The 22,342-nt window shown below is 42.9% G+C and overlaps 1 non-coding gene across 1 annotated transcript; it reads right to left on the bottom strand.

The window, feature by feature from the left end:
* Positions 1-17,948: 17,948 nt before the first annotated feature.
* LOC141636671 (small nucleolar RNA R71) lies at positions 17,949-18,055 on the bottom strand. The gene has a single exon (XR_012541269.1). It is a non-coding gene; the product is annotated as a small nucleolar RNA R71 (small nucleolar RNA).
* Between the last annotated feature and the right edge of the window lie 4,287 nt (positions 18,056-22,342).

Here is a 22,342-nt window from a genome sequence, read left to right as displayed (position 1 = left end):
GCCTAAGAAGAATGGGAAGTGGAGAGTATGTGTGGACTTCACCGACCTCAACAAGGCATGCCCTAAAGATCCCTTCCCGCTGCCTCATATCGATTCCATGGTAGATGCGACAGTTGGACACGAGATGTTAACATTCCTGGACACATGAAGTGGATACAATTAAATTAAGATGGATCCTGCAGATCTAGAGAAGACAGCATTCATGTCCGAAAGAGGAATATATTGCTACAACGTCATGCCATTCAGCCTAAAGAACGCAGGCTCCACGTATCAAAGGCTGGTTAACCGCATGTTCAAAGAGCAAATAGGAAGAACTATGGAGGTATATATTGATGACATGGTGGTGAAATCAGAAAAAGCCAATGATCACATGCGGCACCTGGCAGATACATTCAACACCCTCAGGGAATACAAAATGAAGCTAAATCCATCTAAATGCACCTTCGGAGTATCTTCTGGCAAATTCTTAGGTTATATTGTAACCCACAGAGGGATAGAGGCCAGCATCGAGTAGATCAAAGCTGTCTTACAACTAGAGTCGCCTGAGAAGCCCAAAGATGTTCAAAGACTAGCTGGAAAGGTAGCAGCCCAGGTTCAGTTCAAGATCTTCAGATAAATGCAGGCTGTTTTACGACGTAGTAAGGAAAAGCCAGAAGTTTGAATGGACCGCGGATCACGAGAAAGCCTTCAGAGAGCTGAAACACTACCTCAGCAGCCTGCCGCTGCTGTCGAAGCCGGAGCCAGGAGAACCACTATTCCTATACCTGGCCGTCACAGAGGTGGCAGTGAGTGTTGTCCTCGCCAAAGACCAAGAAAAGGAGCATAAGCCAGTATACTACGTGAGCAAGTCTCTGCTGCCGGTAGAGACCAGGTACACATCTCTTGAAAAGTTAGTACTAGCATTGGTAGTAGCATCTCGCAAACTGCGCCCCTATTTTGACTCCCACATCATACATGTCATGACCAACTACCCGCTAAAATCTATCATGAGAAAGCCTGAACTATCATGAAGAATGTCAAAATGGTTTGTACACCTCAGTGGGTACGATTATCCAGTATGACCCCAGAACAGCAATCAAATCGAAAGCACTGGCCGACTTCGTGTCAGACTTCAGTCCAGCTATCCAGAGTCTGGTACATTCGGAAATCCTCAACTTAGAGGGGGACAAGGAGGCAGAGGTTTGGCGGATGCACATTGACGGAGCCTCTAACCAAAGGGGGGCAGGTGTGGGGCCAATCCTGCGATCACCACATGGAGACCTGATAGCACAAGCAGTAAGATGTGAATTCAAGGCAACCAACAATGAAACAGAATACGAGGCCTTGATATTGGGAATGAAGCTAGCTCTAGAATTAGAAGTTAAGCACTTGCACATATCCAGTGACTCACTACTAATAGTTAACCACGTGAATGATGATTTTATAGCCAGAGACTTAAAGATGATTGCGTACTTGAAAATAGCGAAGGAATTAAAACAAAAATTCGCAACTTGCAAGCTTAAGCAAGTACCCAGAGATCAGAATATGGAAGCGGATGCCTTGGCAACTCTGGGGGCAACATTTAAACCGACAGAACTATCCAGCTTTCCAATAGCACACATGCTGGAGCCTTCCATCCAGAACGCAGATGAAGTGGATAAGAGAGAACTGGAGGATTCACAGAACGGGGAAGGAATCCAGGCAGTTACAGAGGAAGGTGAGGACTCTCAGCCAACCAGGTAGCCGCCTGACCAGGCCGCCGAACAAGCAGGAGACAGGGAGTGGCGCACACATTACCTAGACTGGCTGCGTCATAACAAGCTGCAAGACGACATAAAAGAAGTGAGAGCTTTCAGTATGAAGGCCTCCAGGTTCATACTTACTGACGATGTACTATTTAGAAAATCACTGGCAGGACCCTACTTACGGTGCCTGGAAAAGGAAGAAGCACAAACTGTGTTGCATGCACTCCACAGTGGTGAATGTGGAAACCATGCAGGGGGCAGGAGTCTAGCTAATAAAGCCCTCAGGCAGGGATACTACTGGCCTACAATGAAGGTAGATGCAGCAGAGTACGCACGCAAATGTGACGCCTGCCAGCGTTCAGCACCAATGATTCATCAGCCGGCAGAACCCTTGCACCCTATCATTTCTCCTTGGCCATTCATGGCATGGGGCATGGACATAGTAGGACCTCTGCCACGTGCCACAGGAAACAGAACCTGGATGCTGGCAATGACAGATTACTTCTCCAAGTGGATAGAGGCAGAAGCATTCACAGAAGTAAAAGATAAACAGGTCATTTCGTTTATAAAACGAAACATCATTTGGAGGTTTGGTATCCCATCAGAAATCATATGTGACAATGGTTCACAATTCATCTCCAACGATACCGAAGGATACTGTGCCTGGTGGAACATCACTCTAAAAAAGTCAGCACCCAGGACTCCAAAGTCCAACGGGCAAGCTAAGTCCAGCAACAAAATCATCATGGATAATCTAAGAAGGAGGTTACAGGAGTTAAGAGGAAAGTGGGCAGATAAATTGCCACTTGTATTATGGTCAGACAGAACGACACCAAATGAAGCAACGGGTCAAACACCCTTGAGCCTGGTGTTTGGCGCGGAAGCAGTCATTCCGCCAGAAGTTCTAGTTCCCACTCACAGGTATGAAAATATGACAGGGGAACTGAACAGGGCAGAGATGATCAGAAGCCTGGACACAATTGACGAGTCAGTGGCCAGAAGTTATAACAAGAATGTGAAAGTCAGGCTCCTGGAGGTAGGAGACCTGGTTCTCCGAGAGGTGTTTCAAAACACCCAAGAATCGAAAAGCAGGCAAATTCACCTACAAATGGGAACGACCATACTAGGTAGAAGGAGTTGTTGTCCATGGTGCATACAGACTGATGACTATGGACGGTCAAATCATACAACGCCCATGGAACATACTTCACCTGAAGAGATATTACTTTCAATAATAAGTAGACTTTAGCCTTCAGAATAATATACTAGGAAAAGCCAAATCATTTTCTAAAGTTAAAATAAAATCCGGTAGTAGGCATACTGCCAATTTCACTTTTATTTTTGGTGTCTCTAGCTCTTTTTAAAACTTTAAACTAGTATTAGATGGTGTGGTCTGGCATCGTCCTGGGACCACAATTGCTCTGGTACCCCATGAGATGGTGACATGTATTTCACATCATTTTAATAGATTTTCCTATTTTCAGGCTTCTCTAGGTACATCACTCTGAATCCTAGTGTCTATGGTACTTTGAAAGGATATCTAGCAGATCACAATCGCCAACGCGGGGTGACAAGGCACATGGCACTCCAACATGCCTAACCTATTTTCTCCACAAGGAGAACCCTCACCAGGCAGACTGTGGGACATACGAAAGGGAGCCTGGTTGACAGCCACGCTTACCTAGCTACCCCTGATACCACCTCCTGGACGTAGCTCGCACTAATCGCAATTAATTAGGGCCCCAACAGGCATACACACGAACATGGAATGTAGGGATCCCTACGCTACCAGAATCCTGCAGCGTCCCATTGGTCCTAGAATGACGATAAACTTGCCTGAATTACGCCCCTGTTGGCTTTAAACGTGATGAACACACCTTGCGTCATGAACAAGGTTAAGTAATCCAAAATTGCGGCATACGCCTAAATCAGCCATCAGGCTGACACGACAGCTAGCTTAGTCTTGATCAGCCTCTTCAGGATGACAAGACTGGTCTAAATCAGCCTCAGGTTGACACTAGCTGAGTCAGAAAGCTAGTCTTCTCAAGATGACGGGACTCGCCTAAATCAGCCAGCACGCTGACACGACAACTTCCTAAACTAGGGAAACTAAATAACAAGCACACAATATGTAGGCTAAAACCTTGCTAGACTATGACAAGGGGCATTCCAAAACATGGCCAAAATACGGCCCCAAGTTTAACCGCCACCTTGGCGGAGAAACCAGATAAAAGAGAGTTTTAAAACTTACCGGTCTACCACCTCTGGGCCAGACTGCCAAAAGTTCCTCAAAACATAAAAATACTTAATTATCGATCACATTAATGACCACCACCTCTGGTACCTCTTCTGCCTGTTGACCCCCTGTTTCAGGTAACGCACCAGCTTGCACACCCCTAGCTGCCATAGCATCCAAAGCTCCGTCAGCAGCATCCTGGGCCACTCTAGCGTCACTCCCAGCAGCTTGCTCAGCCAATGCATGAGAATTCACCTCCCCAACTTCAGGCATCAGCGCACTCAGATCAGGTTGGGTGGGGTAGAGCATCTCCAGCTGCTTCTCCTCCTCCTCTACAGCTTGCTGGGTGAGAGCCTCCTCAAGATCAGCACGCATCCCGCTGATTTTTCCCCGCAAGGTAGCATAAGCAACAACATTGGTGGCCAGGGAGATCAGCTCGCTGATCTTCTCATCAGAGCGCTTGAGGGAGTCAGAGAAAGTGCTGCACACCTCGTGAGTGCGAGCCAGGTGATCAGCCCCTTCTTTCAGCTTCTTCTTGGTGACATCATGCTCAGCCTTCAACTCCACCACACGCTCCTTCAGATCAGACCGCTGATGCGCCAAGTCGGCAATAGTCCCCTTCAGCTCCTGGTTTTTGACGTTGGTAGCACGGCTGGTGGTCTGCACTATGTTGATCATCTTCCTATTATAGAGTGCAGACTAGTGGGTCTGGGGCAAGAAAGTCAGAAGTCAGCAAGAGAAATCCAAACAAAGTAAACAAACAGGTAGAAGATGAAGGGCATTCACCATGAAGGCATTGTGCACGTCATTCTCAGCCATCTCCTCTGGGGAGAACTATGAGAATGTCTCCTTCAGAGGAGGAAAGAGCAGCTGGTCGATCTCCGGCCAGTATGGTACCTTGTCAACATTTCCAAAACCCTCTGGGAAATGAGCAGTAATACCTCCGCTAGATGAAGCACGAGGCTGACAGGAGGAGTAGGCGGATGACGAGACAACAGGTCAACCTCCAAGGGCTCGGGTGCAGCCGAACTGGAATACGTAGGAGGAGTCTGGAAGGAAGCAGCAGGAGCACTCCTCTTGGAGGCAGAGGCCACGTCAGGGCTGGCAGAAGGTCTCTTCCTTTTGGCGCTTTGGAGGATGATTTCTAAAGGATCAACTTTTGAACCTGCAAGAAGATGTAGTCTCTGGCGTCAGGACAACTAAGGCATTAATAAAAGTTGCCAACTGAAACGATTGTGGTACGCTCACCAGAAGACATGTTGTGAGCTAATTGAAGAGGGTTGGAAGAGGAAGCAGGTGAAAAACCAGGGAGCAGGTCTGGGAAATTTCTCTCAGATTCAGAGATACTGAACAATTTGCTGCAGGCAGGGATCTTGGCACCAATGCGGGTCGGTCACGGGGCCTCGCGAAAGACGATGAAGTTAGCTAGTAAGCAGCGAGATAAAGTAAATCAGGCGACAGGAAGGCTACTTACTCGAAGTTATAACCCATTTCTCGAAGATGTAATCGGCAGAAGGCTGGATGAAGTCCTTCCTCACAAAGAAGAAGTCCTCAAACTATTTCTCATCACGGGATTTGGACACGTGTCTGAAGGGAGCCTCTCCACGGCCCCGAAATGAGAATTGACCCCTACCCAGGGACCTGATGTTGTACATATGGGCTAGATCGTCCAGAGTGATAGAGTTACCAGTGTTCTAACCGGCGGCCAAGGAGTAATGAATATCTCTCTAGATGGCGACATAAATTTGTGCCATGGCGAAATTATTCGTAAAGATGAAGTCTTGGATGCGTTTGGGAAAAGGAAAACGAAGGCCATATTTAAACGGGTACAAATAAAGACAGACGCATCCGGGACGAAGGGCATCAGTTTTCTGACCCGGTTCAGGGATGGCAATATCCACCCCGTCACCAAGACCAAGCAAACCTTTGATCGTGGAAATGTCAGCAGCAGACAAAGCAGAGTCGCAGTCGTGGGGATACTTAAAGAGTCCCCGAGAAGGAAAGGTTGGGTCAAGGTTGCGGTCAGCAGGTGCGGCGGTTGATCGAGTTTTACCCATGGTTGAAAAGAGAAAATTGAAATTAAAGGAGAAAAGGGGAAGAATACCTGGTGAAAGAGAAGAAGGGGAGTGGAATAGTGAAGCCGGCAAGCTGAAAGAGGAGGGCAGTTGAGGGTTTAGAGAGAGGGAGAGTTTTTGAAATGGTTTGGAGTAAATGAAAGTACAAAGTGGGGGTTGGGATTATAAAGAGGAGAGAGGGAGTAGGGTGCGAGAAAAGAGGAGTGGGGCGGTTGACGTGATGGAGCTGTATGAAAAGAAGTACAAATGACGGCTTAGGGTTTTAGCATTTGATCACGTAAATTCCTTGCTCGACACCTCGAAGCGTACCTCACAAGAAATTTGGGGCAAACTGTTTGGACTAAAAATAGCATAAAAGGAAGGCCCACTTAATGAAATAAAAGGCTATGGGAGGAGTGATAAGGAGGAAGGAAGCCCGTAATTAGGAAAAGGGGTAACGGACTGAAAAAGGACCACGTGCCCATCAGAGGAGACGTCCGGATTAAGGAAAGGCAAGTTAGGGAGAAGTTAGGGAGAAGTTAGGGAGATCAGGGAGAATCGGGGAAGGCGGCCAAGTATGGAAAGAGTTCTTATGGAAATTATATCTCCTTTCCATAATCAAAGTAGGACATATCTAGGGTTCTCACCCTATAAATAGCCAAGGAAGCCAATCAAGAAGGACATTCAACAACGCATCCACACACATACTTATGCTAAGGCATTAGCACATTCTTATACCCAAATAGACATCCGTCTAAGATCTTGCAGGCCTGACACCTTACGCCAGCAGGATTAGTTCTACGTTTCAATTGTTATCGTCCTCCTATTCAAGTATAATGCGATATTTGGCAGGATACCGTCCCTCCCGCGATTGTTCCCACATTGGGTTTTCCGCGTCACCAAATCTTACGTGTCAATTTACATTACGCATTTTATTTCTCTATTTACTTATCAACATACGAACAATCATACGATCAACCAACGAGTAAGACCGCATTGACCCTAATCAACCAATTCGGTAAAAAATACATAAACATTAGCCAAGCTTGGAGAGTGTGGGGTATGAGCTGGATCAAGATCCCGGCTCCTGAGCACATCCCACCGACAGAGCCGTTAGACCCAGTGGTGATAGCTGTTGACTCCGATGAGGAGGAGGAGGATGATGAGTTTCCTCGACTGTTGCAGACATACCTCATTGATGATACGATCCTTCAGGTGATGCCCGAGACGAAGAAGGGGGAGAACGTGACGGCAGTGGTGGATAGGCCCAGGTTGGGGAGAGGACCTCGTCGTGTATGGGAGAGGATAGCTGAGACCAGACCACGGCCAGTAACACCACAGCAGCACCCTTTTCCTTGTTACCCCTACCTCGATACCCCGGAGACGCGTTCGAGCTACTTGGCAGAGAGAATGTCATCTACTTTGACATGCCGGAACATGCATGAGATGGCGTATGCTCAGGGAATTGGGACAGAGGGACCACATCCAGTGTGGTGGAGCGGAGTTGGGGACTACAGTGGGGTTTTCCACTCTTACGGGGTGGACCAGACAGCATGGGGGACACCACAGTCCTTTGCTTTTGGTGGTTTGACCCCATGGTATGTGAGTCCTAGAGCTAGGGCAGGCGTTGATGTGGTTCTTGGGTCATCGGGAGCAGGTACCTTGGGAGGAGATGGTGGTGGAGATGAGATGATGGATGAGCAGCAGCAGCAACAGCAGGAGTGACACTCCTTTTTCTTCTCTTTGTTTATGGTTTGGTTATGTGGGATGATAGTGATCGTTGTTAGTTAGTACTTTTACTTTGGTTTGTATAGATGGCCATATGGCCGGATTTGTTTAGTTTGAACTTATTTGCAGGATTTTGGGGGTCGGGTTGTCATCCCGACTCGCGCTTATATGACGTTTTATATATATATATGGTGTTATGACAGGAATTTCTAAGATTTTGACCTGTGACTACTCGACAGAGTGCCCCATACTCGGTCGACCAGCTGTAGGTGTGACAAGGTTGGGGTATTCTGATCTCAGGCTACTCGATCGAGTAGCCAAGACACTCGATCGAGTAGCGGCCACTCGATCGAGTACCCTGTATACTCGATCGCGTAGCACTGTCACAAGAACTTTTCATTAATTAAAATTGTTTAATGGTTATATAATTACATGTTTTGATATTTATTATGGTTATTGATGATTAGTAACATGTTTGAACTGTTAATTTCATATGTTAGAAGTCGTGTTTGGGTTTTGGATGCACATTCGTAACGAATAATGAAGTGGTAGTTGTCTCTTATTGCATTCATTTTACATCCATGATGTTCACTAATTATAATTCACCGGGGTTGTGTCCTTCCATATACAAATACAATGGTATATACATGCATTCTTGACGGTGGCTAGTTATTCAAGTATAGTTGCATATGTTTTTATGAATTAATAGTTGTGTGAGTAATGAGTAATGTCAGTAATGAATAATATGGGTTGAATACATGTCAAGAGGTAAGTTGTAAGTAACATGTGTAGTAATTCGGTGGTGAACTTCGGGGACGAAATTCCTTTTTAGAGGGGAAGAGTAATGTCGCAAAATAAAAAGGCCGATGTTGCAATTATTTTATTGTTTGTTTATAATGTTTTCTATTACTTTGGTTACTTTTCTTGTATGAAATTATAATTGTTTGCACTTGTTCGTTGAGTAATTTGTGTGTTGAAGTAAAAGTTGATAGTGTGCTTTAAAAGACGGTCATAAAGAGATAGTTATGATGTTACACGTCAGAATAAAATCATGTCGTTGGGTAACGTAGTTGGGTTAACGTGACTTCTTTCGTGTTGATGGTTGTTGCTAGTGAAAGTGTGATCTCGTAGTATGTTGGGTAATCGTTGATTGTGCCGGTTCGTGTTGTGGGGTTGGGATTTCTTGTGGTTGAGTGTAGAAGTTGATCTAGGTAGGGTGATAGTCAGTTTATGATGATGAAACGGGGGGATGGTGTTTCCAGGGAGTAGTGACCTATGTCGGAAGAGTAAGGATGCCGTTTGGTTCCCGTATCTTGTGCTTTGAGATAGGTGAGTTGAAATTCGGGGACGAAGTTCTTTTTAAGGGGGGAAGACTGTAATACCCGCCCTTTTTAGAGATCCGTTGACCAGATTTGACCGACCTTGGGAGTAGTGATGGTTCTTAGAAGTGCGTACCAGAGTTATCTTGTGTTGTGAGTTAGGGGTGGTACTCGATAGAGTAGAGGCTACTCAATCAAGTAGCTTGGATACTCGACCGAGTAGGGGCCACTCGATCGAGTAGCGTCTTTTCAGCGAGGGTTTATAATCGCGTTTTCTTAAATCCGCAAATCATTTCCGTCTCATTTCTTCAGATCTTTAGGTCGCCTATTTCCCTTCCCTTCACCATATAACCTCCATGGAAGCCTTTGAAGGTCCTAGTGCCTTGAGAGAGCATAGCTTGAGTCGGGTATCGGTTCTTTGCCAGGTTTCCTCTGGTAGGTACGTCGTCATCATCATCCGTATCCTTGTCTTTGTAGTTAGGGTTAGCATGGTAGTAATATATGATTGTATTGTGTGTATAGGTGCTGCTTGATTGCTGGGTATTGCGTGTCTGGGCATGGAATCGTTGCAGTCGCTTAAAGGTAGGTTCGCCTACTCAGTTTCTGTGGATGGTCTAGGGTGTCGGTCGTTGTGTCGTGGTTGTTGTGTTGTTGTTATGTTGTGTGGTAGTGTATATGCGGTAATCGGTTGGTGTATACAGTTTGTTGGTTGTTGTCGTATTGCAGCTATCTGTGATTGTTTGTCTCTGGTTCTCGAGGTGCGTCCTCGGCTGAGTGGAGTCACTTGCGAGAGTGGCTTCACGCCCTAGTTTCGCCCTCCGTGGAACCCGCCACGGGAGGGGATGTGCATATTAATGGGACAGGGTTATTGCTCGGTATGATGAGCGCGGCTTAGGTGGGAACGACTGCGGTCCCCCACTGGCAGGGCTGGTCCAGTGGACAGTCAGTGATGGAGATTGATTGGAGTGGGGTGTTTGTGTGTGACTGATTGTGTTTGTATTGTATTAGCAATTGTTGTTGGTTTACGTTACGTCTTGTCTCAGTTCCTGACCTTGTGTGGTTGTCTTGTTTGTTTATGTGTCTTCTGTGATCCCTTATGGTGAGCAGTCAGTCTTAGCAGGTGTTGATGTGGTTGATAGCTGGAGTCCTGGCGGGGATGAGTCTTCACAAGTTCTGACTGTGATAGAGTGTAGCTGACGAGTTGTATCTTTATTCTGTTAGTTGGTTGTAACACTTGTAAATTTAACTATAATTGTTCTTTTATCGACTTTTGATGACTACTTACCTCGGTCAACCGAGTAGGTAACACCCTTATATGCTAAGGAAGGTCTGGTTAAGGCTCCTCGGTATTTGGGGGTGTTACAAGTAGCCCCAGTGGGCGTCCTAACTGATGTGCGATATCCCCACAATGGAAAGGGTATCTTTCTAGGCCAATCCCAATAATTTTCGATCATTTTCTTGAGGATTGTGACGACATTTTAGTTAGCTGCCTCTACCGCGCCATTAGTTTGAGGTCCGTCGTCCTCTTAGCCTCTGAGGGCTCCCAAAACATCGTCCGTGGAGGATCGATGACGACCTGCTCCTCCTCTGTCAGCTTTCCGAAGGCATCCATCATCGTCGTGTAACCCGAGAAGGACCTCATATTCCCAGCCTCCTGCGTCAATTCAAAAAAAAAAAAAAAAGAGCTTTCTTAAGCACGGATAAGCACGTGATAAGAAATGGAATGAACAAACATGGAAATATTCAACATATACAAATAAAGGAAATGATAAATTGAAGGATCACCATACTCCTTGCCGTCCTGTACGACAAGTAACTCTTTGCTTCCCAAATGAGATGTCTACCATCCCATTTATCGGCCCACTCAGGCGCTCCTGCGAGCTGGTGGTCGCCTCGTCCCACGTCGGCCCTCTGTGGGGCATCCTCCTACACCTCTACGTCCTCTACTAAGTCCTCCTCCATCTCCTGAATGGTAGAAGGCTCAACGTCGACATCAATCTCCATAAAGTCTCTCCCCGGCGTAGAAGGGATATCCTCTGCAATCAAAGTATTCTAAGGAACGCTAAGCATTTTTTCGAAGCGTTTTCGAGCATTTTAAGCATAAAAAATGGCGTTTATAGCCATCTTTGGCCACGCTTTCCAAAGTCCAACAACTCGTATGATAGGACGGGTCAAGCATAGTCTAAGTTCGAGCCTAGTTGCGGGTTTGAGCCGAAAATTCAGCAGCATTTCACTGTAATGTCATTTACGCCATATAAAAGTGTCCCGGAGGACCTGTCACAAATTAAAAATCCGGCATGATAGCAAGTTTACCCACTACTCAAGGGTTCCAGAACACCAAGTTTCATAAAAAAATGGGCTAGTATAGGGCCATTTTCGAGCGGTTTTACTGTTTAGCAGAGAGACCGTCACATTTTGCCTTCAAATCCTTAATACTCGACGAAAATTTGAAAGGAAACCATGGTTGTGCTCCTAACATGGCCAATAACTCATTTTTAATGTCAATTTCATGAGGCAAATCCATTGGAACGAATGCCCTAAATTTTCGACATAATGGGCGTAAAAAACCCTAATTTTAGACTCACAACCAAGCTCAAATGCAAATGAAAGCAAATACAAGATACATACCTTGATTAGTCATGGTTAATGGCGAGATTTAATCATGTTCTTGAAGGAATTTGGTTGGGTTTTGTTAAGAAAGATGAGATGTTTGTGTTTTGAAATAAAAACAAAACACGACATAAGTCGCGTTTTTAGTCAAGCAGGGACGAGATTGGGAAAGGATGCAGCTCTAGCTGCACCTCTACCGAAGGTCGCAGCTTCTGCTGCGCCTTTTCCTCAACAAGGCTCCCCCAAAATTAGTTATAAGTTCGTTATTTGTGGGTCCAGGCTTCATGCGCCTCTTCTTCAGCATGTGGCTCTCCTTTTTTAATGTTTTCTTCGTCTAGATCGGTGTTTTCTCCTTAAGAGACTACAGACAACCACAACGTTTTCAGAGTCATCGATATATTCTCCCCAGCGAAAGTTATGATTCGGCCCTGACAGAGTCATCAATATGTTCCCCAATAGTATTTTACAGTACTCCCCAACTCTTCATGTTCCCCAGCAGTATTTTACAGTATTACGCAAATCGTTATATCCTCCGCAGCGGTATTTTGCAGTATTGCTCGCTCAAGATTTCTCCGATGACGATCAAGATGTCCCTAGTCATAAATATATATGTTCTCCGCAGCAGTATTTTGCAGTATTGCCCACTCAAGGTTTTTCCCCTGACGATCAAGAGGTTTCTAATCGTCAATACGTTCCCCAGTGAGAGTTTGCCTGAGGACCGACACAAGCAGTTTCCCCAGGTATGATTTCTTCTTACGGCTGGCAAGCTTCCTTACGTAGTCTAATGGACTATAAACGACCCTCCCCGATAGTCGACAGACTCTAAAATGTTCCCGACGACAGGTCCTTGGCTCAGACCCCTTGAGCCGCCTCGCGTCGCCATAGTCGTTAGGTTGTAATCTTGGATTGACTCGATGGCTATACTTTGACTTTTGCCTTGTCCAAGCCTCAGTCAAAGTGGGGGCTCTGTAGATACCTCATTTCTGCACCTCCCGCCAGGCACCCGGCCAGTGATGATTGAACCGCATGTTTGGAACGCGGAGCGATTTATGACAATTCGTAAGTTCATCGACAAGTGATAGCTCAAACACTCGAGTTAACCTCATGGTCGTCTTCTACGTGCCGATACGGTCATTTTGACGGTAATTAGAGTTCATTTGGAGTCCGGGTCAAAAACCGCTTCATTTTCTAAAAACCGTTTAAATGCCTAGTCGGAATGTTCCGGAGTGTTCTAGAATTCTCTGGATATTTAAATTCCTTATTAAAATTAATATTTTTAAGGAAATATCTCTCGTATATTGTGTTTTATAGAATAAGGAAGTATAAATCTACCGAAATTCCATAATAAAACGCGAAAATCTTGCTTGTAGAGGATGAAACCTCTAGGGATATGACGCAGCAGGTGCTGCGCCTCTTCCAAAGGTCGCAGTGACTCTTGCGCCTCTTCCCTAGCTCTCTTTCCATGCTTTCCAGAGTCTTTCCATGATTTTTTTCCATATTCGTGCCATACCTAAACTCCTTCGTGTGTTTAGTATAATAGAGACCTTCGGTCCCCTTAATTGGCACGCGAGTGTTCGCCCTTCTCTTCTCTCTTTGCATTCTAGACCACGCTCTTCTCTTTCGACGCCTACGTGCTTGATCAATCGACCACATAAGCTCAGATCATTCTGAGTCCCAGTCACATTGCATAGACTGACGAGTTTGAGCAACTCCACTTAATCAACTTAATCAATTAATCTAAATTCTTTAATAAGGCACTTTCCACGCATCATTCTAGTCGAGCAATCACTAAACGATAACTTAGTCAATTCGTTTCGTCAAACATCTAAGTCTGATGGTGTAAAATCCTATTTTATTTTATTGTACTTTTATTTTGTATCACGAATGTAAGGTTTATATCAAAAGCACGCTCAAAACTATCTTAAAAACCTCCTTTTAAAACCGTATTTACAAATCAGGGGAGGTCTGACGTCGAGAAGAAACACAGTAGCAGCTGCGCCTCTTCGAAGAATCGCAGCATCTGTTGCGTCTCTTCGAAGAATCGCATCATCTGTTGCGCCTCTTCCTGAGGCTGCCGCTACTTCTGCTCTTCTTCATCTTCCTCGATCTCTGCAACTTTTTCTATCTTTCTGGTTCTTTTGTTTCTTTTGTTCGTTTCAGTATATAATCATGTTTTAATTAATCCTTTTGAAATTATAATGCTTAATTCGACATAAATCCCTTATAACTCGATATTTGCGGGTTTTCGTCAGTTATTCAAACCCGGATTTAAGAGGCTCGGTTTGTTCATATCAAGTCTCCTGAATTCGTCTTTGATACATGTATTAATCCTGTCTTTGTCATTAATTCGTAATCTTTTATTTCCGCCACTAACTTCGAGTTTGTATATAAACCCTTTTCTGACATTGTATCAATACTAATCATGTAAATCGCTATAAATTCTCACCTTTAACTCGTTTTATGACGATTTCAGATGCATGTAATCTATTAAATCACTTTTAATTGAATCTAATATCAATAATCGACCTTAAATTGCCAATGTACATTAACAACCCGCGATTTTGATTTCACAGACAAAGTCCAACTTAAGAACGGACGCAGGAGGAGTTGCGCGTCTTCCAAGGGACGCAGTAGATGCTACGCCTGTTCTGGGTTGGCTTCTATCTATGAAATTCTTTCTCGCTTTGACGTAGCTTCTAATTACGTATTAAATCAACTATTAATCGTATTATCACTTCTAATCTGACGTAGTTTTCACCTTTCTAATTCAAATTCTTTTATTTTCTTCTTCAAAATTCCGTTTTGAGCGTGCTTTTGACGTAGATCAAATAATCATTGTAATTTTTGTAATTTTTAATTATTGTAATTTATTATAGTTCGTTTATTGCCTTATGTATGATTTATTGTATGGCATTCACATGTAATTGAATCTAACATCAACTTCGACCCCAATTATTTGCTAAATTGTTTGTTCACCGATATAGTTTAATCTCACATGCTAGGATTAATCTATGTTTGTTGCATTGCACGCATTTAATCGACGACATATCAACTATGAACGACTTCCATAATCATTAGTAGAGGCCGCTATTGAGGCGAGCGTGATTAGGTGTTCGATTAAAGAGGTTCCTAATACGTACCCTCAACCCTTAGTCCAGATGTCTGTGAACATCCGTGTTCATTGGCATCCACGAGAGTCATTCTAGACATATAATACTAAGGGTAACGAGTTCTTAGTGTTCATGTCACTACTTTGTGTATTGAAATGACAAGAGGTATTCGAACGGTTCTAATTTTTCATAAAAAATGGTGGCGACTCCACCAATGCAGGCTTATTCAAGCCCTCTCACGCGCGCCGTGGGTGGCCCATGTCCACAGGACGTGGTTATTCTGTGATTGTCCGGGGAGTGTTGGTGTTATGTGGCTGCCGTGGCCCACCATGGCTAGTGGTGGTGGCCACGATGGTGGCAATAGGCGGTGGGGCGGGCAGCCAGAGTATTAGGGGTAGTCCGGTGTGGGTGTTAAGTCGGGTTTTGGTTAACTAATAAGGCGGGTTTTAGATAATTATTTAATTAGTATATATATTAGTCGTATACGTATTAATTCGTATAATTATATGTATTGGTATACTTTGATTCGTATAATTATACGAATTTGAATATGTATTAGATTAGTATATTTAGACGTATTTGTATGATTAGATGAGTATATTTATACATTTGTGTATTATTATTGTATTTTAGGAAATGTGTTTTGTGAGACGGTTTTACGAGATGGGCCTAGTTTGTGTGACGGTTTGCTTATGCGAATTTGCTGTGAGGTAGGTTAATCCTACTCAGTTTCAGTATTGCATTTGAGTTGTCATGAATCATCAATTTCAGCACATTTAGTTCCCGAATTAGGCTTGTTTCCATGCTTTCTAGCATATATTAGGGTCATTTCTTATCTTTAGTTTTCCATTTTGCATATTCGTTGAGGTTTTGTGTCCTTGGTAGGAGAGGATTCCTAACCTTGCATTTATGAGGCGAAATGGAGCTAAATGGATCGCATCCAATGACCAAGCATCAAAGAGAAGACCGACATTAGAGATCCTTGCATCCCCAACTAAATCCCCGCGGATTGATAAGGAGCCAAACAAGAGAAGAACCATGTCCAAAGATCCGGGCGGCCCGAGCTCATGAAGAGCGGATCCGAGCAGTGATCCGAGCATCCTTGAGCATGATCCGAGCGTGCCAGAGCAATGATTCGAGCGTCCCGAATTCCTGGAAGAGCGGATCCTCCTATAGGATAGCCCGTGCATCAAGCCAGGACGAGCGGATCCTGGTGGGACTTGCAAGTATGATCCGCGGATGTCCCTCGGGGAGTTGCATTTCCTCAAGCTTCTCTGAGGGTCTTAATAATCATTTAAGCCCATAGTAACCCTAATCCTTGCACTTAATTTTCGTGTAAATACCCCTTTGTACTACCAAGATTATTATGTCATCTTAAGCAAGTTTTTATTAAGCTTTAATCTCATATTAATCAAGCTTTAATCATCTCTTAATTTAGTTGTAATACACATTTCAATATTAATCATATCTTAATCTTTTCTTAATTCTCTCAATTGTTCTTAGTTTTATTTGGGTAATTAGAAGATTATTTGGGTTTATTTAGAGGATTGACAACCTTCCATCAATCATCAAGTACTTCTATTATTATTTACTTTATTATTTGGATCATCTCATAGGTATAATTCCTTTTTACCCTTATTTAATTATTGTTAATCACATCATTTATTCATCATGTTTTGCTTTGTTAGTATGATTGAAGACCTTATTAGGATGCTAAATTTGATCATGAGTGAGTAGTTCTTTAGCTAGGGTTAATGGGGAATTAGGGGAAACAAACATGGGAATTAATCTATGCTTAATCTAATATGTTTTCATAATTAATTTGCTTGCTTGTTGTGATTTCAACCTATGCACATGTTATGTTTGATGAAATGCGAGCCTATGAATCCTTGTATTTTTTACCCATCTCCTATCTTTTCAATGAGGCTTGTAAGACATAAACTAACTCGAGCCTCATTAGACCATGCATAAGTGTTGAATAAGAGGAGACTAAATTGACTTGTAGGTGTTGTACAGTCTAGACGACTCGGCTCCAGGACCTAAATTCTCCTAGGGATTGTAAGATATACACTAACTCGATCCCATCACAACAATAAGTGCTTTCATCTATTTGAGAAAATGTTTGTATAATCTATTCCCGTGAATCCCCTTTGAACCCATGAGACCCTAGTGCTTACAATCAATTTTTTACAAACCCCTTTATTTGCTTTACTTTACTTTCATTAATTTACTTTCATCTTGTTGATTCGGTTAGACCACATCTCATCTCAAACCCAATTTGTGACACCCTTAGACATAGCTACTTGCAATTTAAAATCCTACATCAATACCCGTCCCTTGGGATCCGACCTTTACTTACCTCTTTGCTAAGAGTAGTTTATGAAGTTATAAATATTGTTTTGGTTGGGAGCTTTTGACGACAAGTTTTACACCAACACTAAAAATGGCGTCGTTGCCGGGAACGGTGTTCAATTGATTTGATTTTCGCTAATTGTTTTTAGTTGTGTCTTTCTTTCTTTACCTTGGGGAAGTTAATCTCCTCAAGGTTATTCTAATTGTTTTCGAGTCGTTTGATATTTTGCATGACTAAGAGATCACATGGTAATTTATTACCTATTGATTTCGAGATTGAAAGGACCTTAACCAACAATAGAAGAGTTGCTAGAGGTACTTCGAGAGTTGTAGGTATTGGTGAGATTGTAGACATTCAACCAAATAACATTGAGTTTGTCAACCCTTTTGCAAGAGAAGGAGAGGATAACCCAATTCAAAACCCACCACAAAATCAACCTACAATGCCTAAATTTTCATCACATTCCGTACCAACCGAGGAGAACCTACCAAACTGTACTCCTGCACCACCACATTTAACCGGTAATTTCATTGCCAAATCTGCATTCATACAATTAGCTGACAGAAGTCAATTTGGAGGGATGCCTAGTGAAGACCCTCATTCACATATAGAGACTTTTTGTGACTATTGCGATGCAATTTCTCAAACCGGAGTTACTCAAGACCAAATCTGATGGGTATTGTTTCCTTTTTCTTTAATTAGAACTACAAAGAAATAATTAAAGAACCTAGACAAGGCTACCCTTGGTATTGATTCATGGAAGAAGTTAGCACTTGCCTTCTACAAGAAATTCTCCCCTCTGGAGAAGACTAATATGTTGAGAGCCCAAATCACCGGGTTCAAGAAAAACGATGAGGAATCATTATATGAAGCATGGAAAAGATTTAAGGACACTTGTCATTCTTGTCCACAACATGGGCTTAGTGAGTGGTTTCTTACGCAACAATTTTGGAACGGCCTATATGAAGACTCACATAATATTCTCAATATGGGATCCAATGGGATGTTTATGGAAGTTGATGACAATCAAACATGGGCCAAAATCGAAGAGATGGCGGTTCATAATTCCCAATATAGTAGGCTTCGAAAGGCCACAAGAGGAGGAAAGCATGAGTTAGATTCCATCACTCAATTGGGTGCTCAACTAAGTGCTCATATCGACACCATCAATTTGAAGTTTGAGAAGACCATGACTAAGCTTGATGAAGCTTCCAAATCACCCAAACAACATGTTAATGCTATGGTGGCATTATCCTCAATCCCAAGTGGAGTATGTGAAAGTTGTGGAACCTTGGGACATGATCAAAGGGAATGTAGGGGAACAAATGAACAAGTTAATACTTTCCAAGCATACAAGAGTGGCACCCTTTATTCCAACTACTATAATGAGAACACCAAATTCCATCCAAAATTTTCATACAAAAGCCAAAATGTCCAAAACCCCCAACAAACATACACCCTACCTCCAACGAAAAACCAAGCTCAAAGACCCTTTTTCAACCAAAGCCAAGGTTACCAAAATCAATCTTCTTACAACCAATCAAATGACCAAAGCTTTGATGTTTAAAAAGCAATCATCCAAATGCAAAAGAACCAACAAGAATTTTTCACCCAAATTCAAAAAGATAGCCAAGCTAAAGAAATCGCCATCAACAACATTCTTGCCCACACCAAAATGTTAGAAACTCAAATTACTCAATTAGCATCTTCTAGCTCTCAAGGACAAAAGGGGCAATTACCACCTCGAGGTAATCCCCCAAGACATGAGGCAGTTAGTGCCATCCATTTGAGGAGTGGTACAAGATATGAAGGATCGAAGAGGCTAATTGAGGAAGATATTATGGATGTTAGTGACAAGCAAAGAGTTGTGGAGAAATCTAAGGAGGAAGACCCTACCACCAATGAAATTTCAAATAAGAAGAATAAAAAAAGGCTAAGGAAAAAGAGCCTATTGTGATTAGACTTCCCTTCCCAAGTCGACAAGATAAGCCTAAGCTTGATGACCAACTTGGAAAGTTCATGGAAATTGTGACGAACTTAAAAGTCTCAATCCCATTCACGGAATTTATCAATCATGTTCCGGATTATAAAAATTACATGAAAGATATTCTAACTAAGAAGAAATCCATCCGAAAGTTGGAGACTATTACCTTTACCAAAGTGAGTAGTTCTATTCTTCAAGGGAGTTCCCCTAAAAAGCTCAAAGATCCGGGAAGTTTTTCTATTCCATGTACCATTGGCGACACCACAATTAACAAAGCAATGTGTGAACTTGGAGCATGTGTAAGTGTCATGCCATAGTCGGTATGTAAGAGGCGAGGAATGGGAGAGCTCAAATGCACCAACATCACTCTTTAAATGGTGGATCGATCAACAAAGGTACCTTTAGGGGTATGGGAGAATGTGCCCGAAAGAATTGGCAAATTCTTCATCCTGGTAGACTTTGTCATTGTAGACATGGAAGAGGATTCCAACATTCTTATCATTTTAGGAAGACCATTCTTGCATACTGTTTTAGCAGGATTTTCCTGGAAGGAATCCGGCCTGATAATATAGTAATCAGGGTATCTAGTTCTATATGTTTGGAATAATGTAAGTAAAACAATAAGGGAGGAATTAAGTATAAGGAACAATGTTTTTATTGTCTTGATAAGCCGAGTACAATATTGTAAGTAAATCTGAATATTCAAGAGTAGAAAGAGATAAGGTGTAAAATCAATAAAAATATAATGTGTCTCCCCTTACAATTGCTTAGATTCTGCTATTTATAATTCTCTACCTCCTCCCCAACGTTACAATGAATAACGTTATAAATGAATAACGTCCTCCCCAAAGGTAGGAGTTGTTACCGGATTAATAGGGCATGTCCCCTATTAATCCGCTTGACTTATTCTTATTTTAACGAACCTTGGGCTCTTTCTCTTCTTTCCGTCCAAATTCATAATTGATAGAGTCTTTTGGTTGGACTTGGTCTTCCTTGAATATAGAACACGGTTATTTGACTTGTACAACTTTGTATTTCTTGTTTATCTGCTCAATCCAGGCTGCTTTAATAGTTTGCCAAGTCATTTCTATCTTGACCATCAAGCTTCTCTTCCAGGATTTAGTAGCCTTGCCTACCATAATATTCTTCAACAGCTAAATAACGATTAGATTTGTCCGGTCTTCGCATTCTTCAATCAGCCTTGTAAGGTCAGGCCAGGTTACGGTCAGGCCAGGCTAATCTGGGCCTAACAATTGCCCCTTGACATTTTACCCGTGCTGGATCAGGCCAGGGGTGAAATGTCAATTTTTACCGGGCTGAATAATAAAGAGACTTACACTTAATCAATGACTCTTAGACTCCTAGTTACCGTTGAACACTATAACGGCTAGGTGATGTCATGCTGAGAGTTTTGCAATCCCTAGGGTTTTCACACCGTTATAGATTTTCTATAAATACGGTATTTAGGGCAAGATTATCTTTCACCAAATTTCCTCCACTTTCTTTGCTAAATATTCTTCTAAAATTCTTTTGAAATTCTTCCATACTTCTCAGTAATCCTGTTCTGTATTTTTCTCAACAATTTCTACAATAAATCAAACACTTAAGAACATGGGAGCAAAGAAACGCCCTACATCCCGAAAAAGTCTGCTGCCGAGCCCGAACCTATAAGCGTCCGGAAGAAGAAGTGATGGAGATTGATCCTCCCGCTCGTCTTTGTGGCTTTTAAGTACCAGGATTCTGTTTTCACTGCCCTTCAATCTTTGGATCCTTACTTTCCTGAAGAGAACTTGTTGAAAACAAATTATGACAAGATACTAAGGGAGAAGAAAATAATTCCTGAATCGACTGAGGTATGGATTCCTGAGTCTTGTCCAGTTAGGGCTAACTGGGTATCACCTGGTTGGTTCTGTATTTTCGAATGGGCATTCAAAGCAGGCTGTAAGTTACCTTTTACTCCCTTAATGATTGACACCATCCGTGCTATGGAAGTGTCACCTTTTCAGATTATGCCGATGGTTTGGAAACTTGTTCATTCCATAGAAAATTTATGTGCTAAACACAATCTTGTGATTACTCTCAATGATATTAAGGCAGTATATCATTTTAAAAATCCTTCTGTTGGTCGTTTTAATTTGAGAATTAAGTCAAAGATGACTCCATTAATTACTAACCTGGATTCTGGAGACGACAAGAGTTGGGCAAAGACTTTCCTGTTTATCCGGACTGAGACTCTGGGATCAGGCTTTGATTACCTGAGATATCCTCCTTTGGAGAGTGGTAGGTTTCCTGTACTTTTATTTTGTAGCTATATTGAATGAGAGTGAGGTACATAAGTCTTACCTGTATATTTTGTTTCTGTAATGTTTGTAGCTCCTGATTGGAATCACGATCCTCTAGATGAAGAGGCTATTGCAAGGATAGATGCTTTCCTTGCTATTCCTGAGGAGGAGAGGACCTGGCCAGCTTGCTTGGGCAGGGAATTGTTGCCCCGGTATATGAAGACCAAGCTGACTGGGGTTAAAGTACCCAAAGGCAAGCCTAGTTCTACTGCTCTTTCCTGTACGTCTTCTGTATGCCTTTATGTTGGCTGTTATCTTCTTGTCGTTCTTTGCTTGATATTCACGTATATTTTTATATATTCAGTGTTTAGGTCTTCTGCTAGGCTGGCTAGCTTTTCTGCAAAGGATTTGAAGGCTGGGGTGGCTAGGATTGCTAAACAGTCCAGGAGTCAGGAGGCTAGCGGGAGTGACAAAACGCTTGATATCCTGGTTTCTGAGATTCAGCCTCTTCAAGATCTTCCCAGGGTAACTTCACCGGAGATTGTCCAGGCTCAGAAAAGAAAGAGGGAAGATGATATCTTGGCAGAGGAGGAAGGAGAGAAACAGCCTATCCCGGCTCAGCCACTCAGGAGTATAAGGCAAGTGCCTGCTAGGATTGATGACATGGATGATGCCCGGGCTCGGATAGATGAGTTTTCTGCGAAGATGAGCGACCAACTATTGTCTGCTAGTACCCTTGATTCGTCTACCAGGGTGGTTTCTATTCTGACTTCCCTTGTAACAAGGGTCGCTTGAACTCGCTTCCCAGGCTAGGGAGGTTAGTTGTAGAGGGATATTTTTAATTATTTATGTGCTTTTTGTTTTGCCTCGTATTTGCCTAATTGATTTTGTATGTATGCGGGGTTGGATCTTTGGGCTGGCTCGCTTGTCGCTTAGGGACGC

Source organism: Silene latifolia, chromosome Y (genome assembly GCF_048544455.1).
Source record: "Silene latifolia isolate original U9 population chromosome Y, ASM4854445v1, whole genome shotgun sequence".
In the NCBI taxonomy this organism is placed as follows: domain Eukaryota; kingdom Viridiplantae; phylum Streptophyta; class Magnoliopsida; order Caryophyllales; family Caryophyllaceae; genus Silene; species Silene latifolia.
This window is presented reverse-complemented; position numbering and strand designations above follow the sequence as displayed.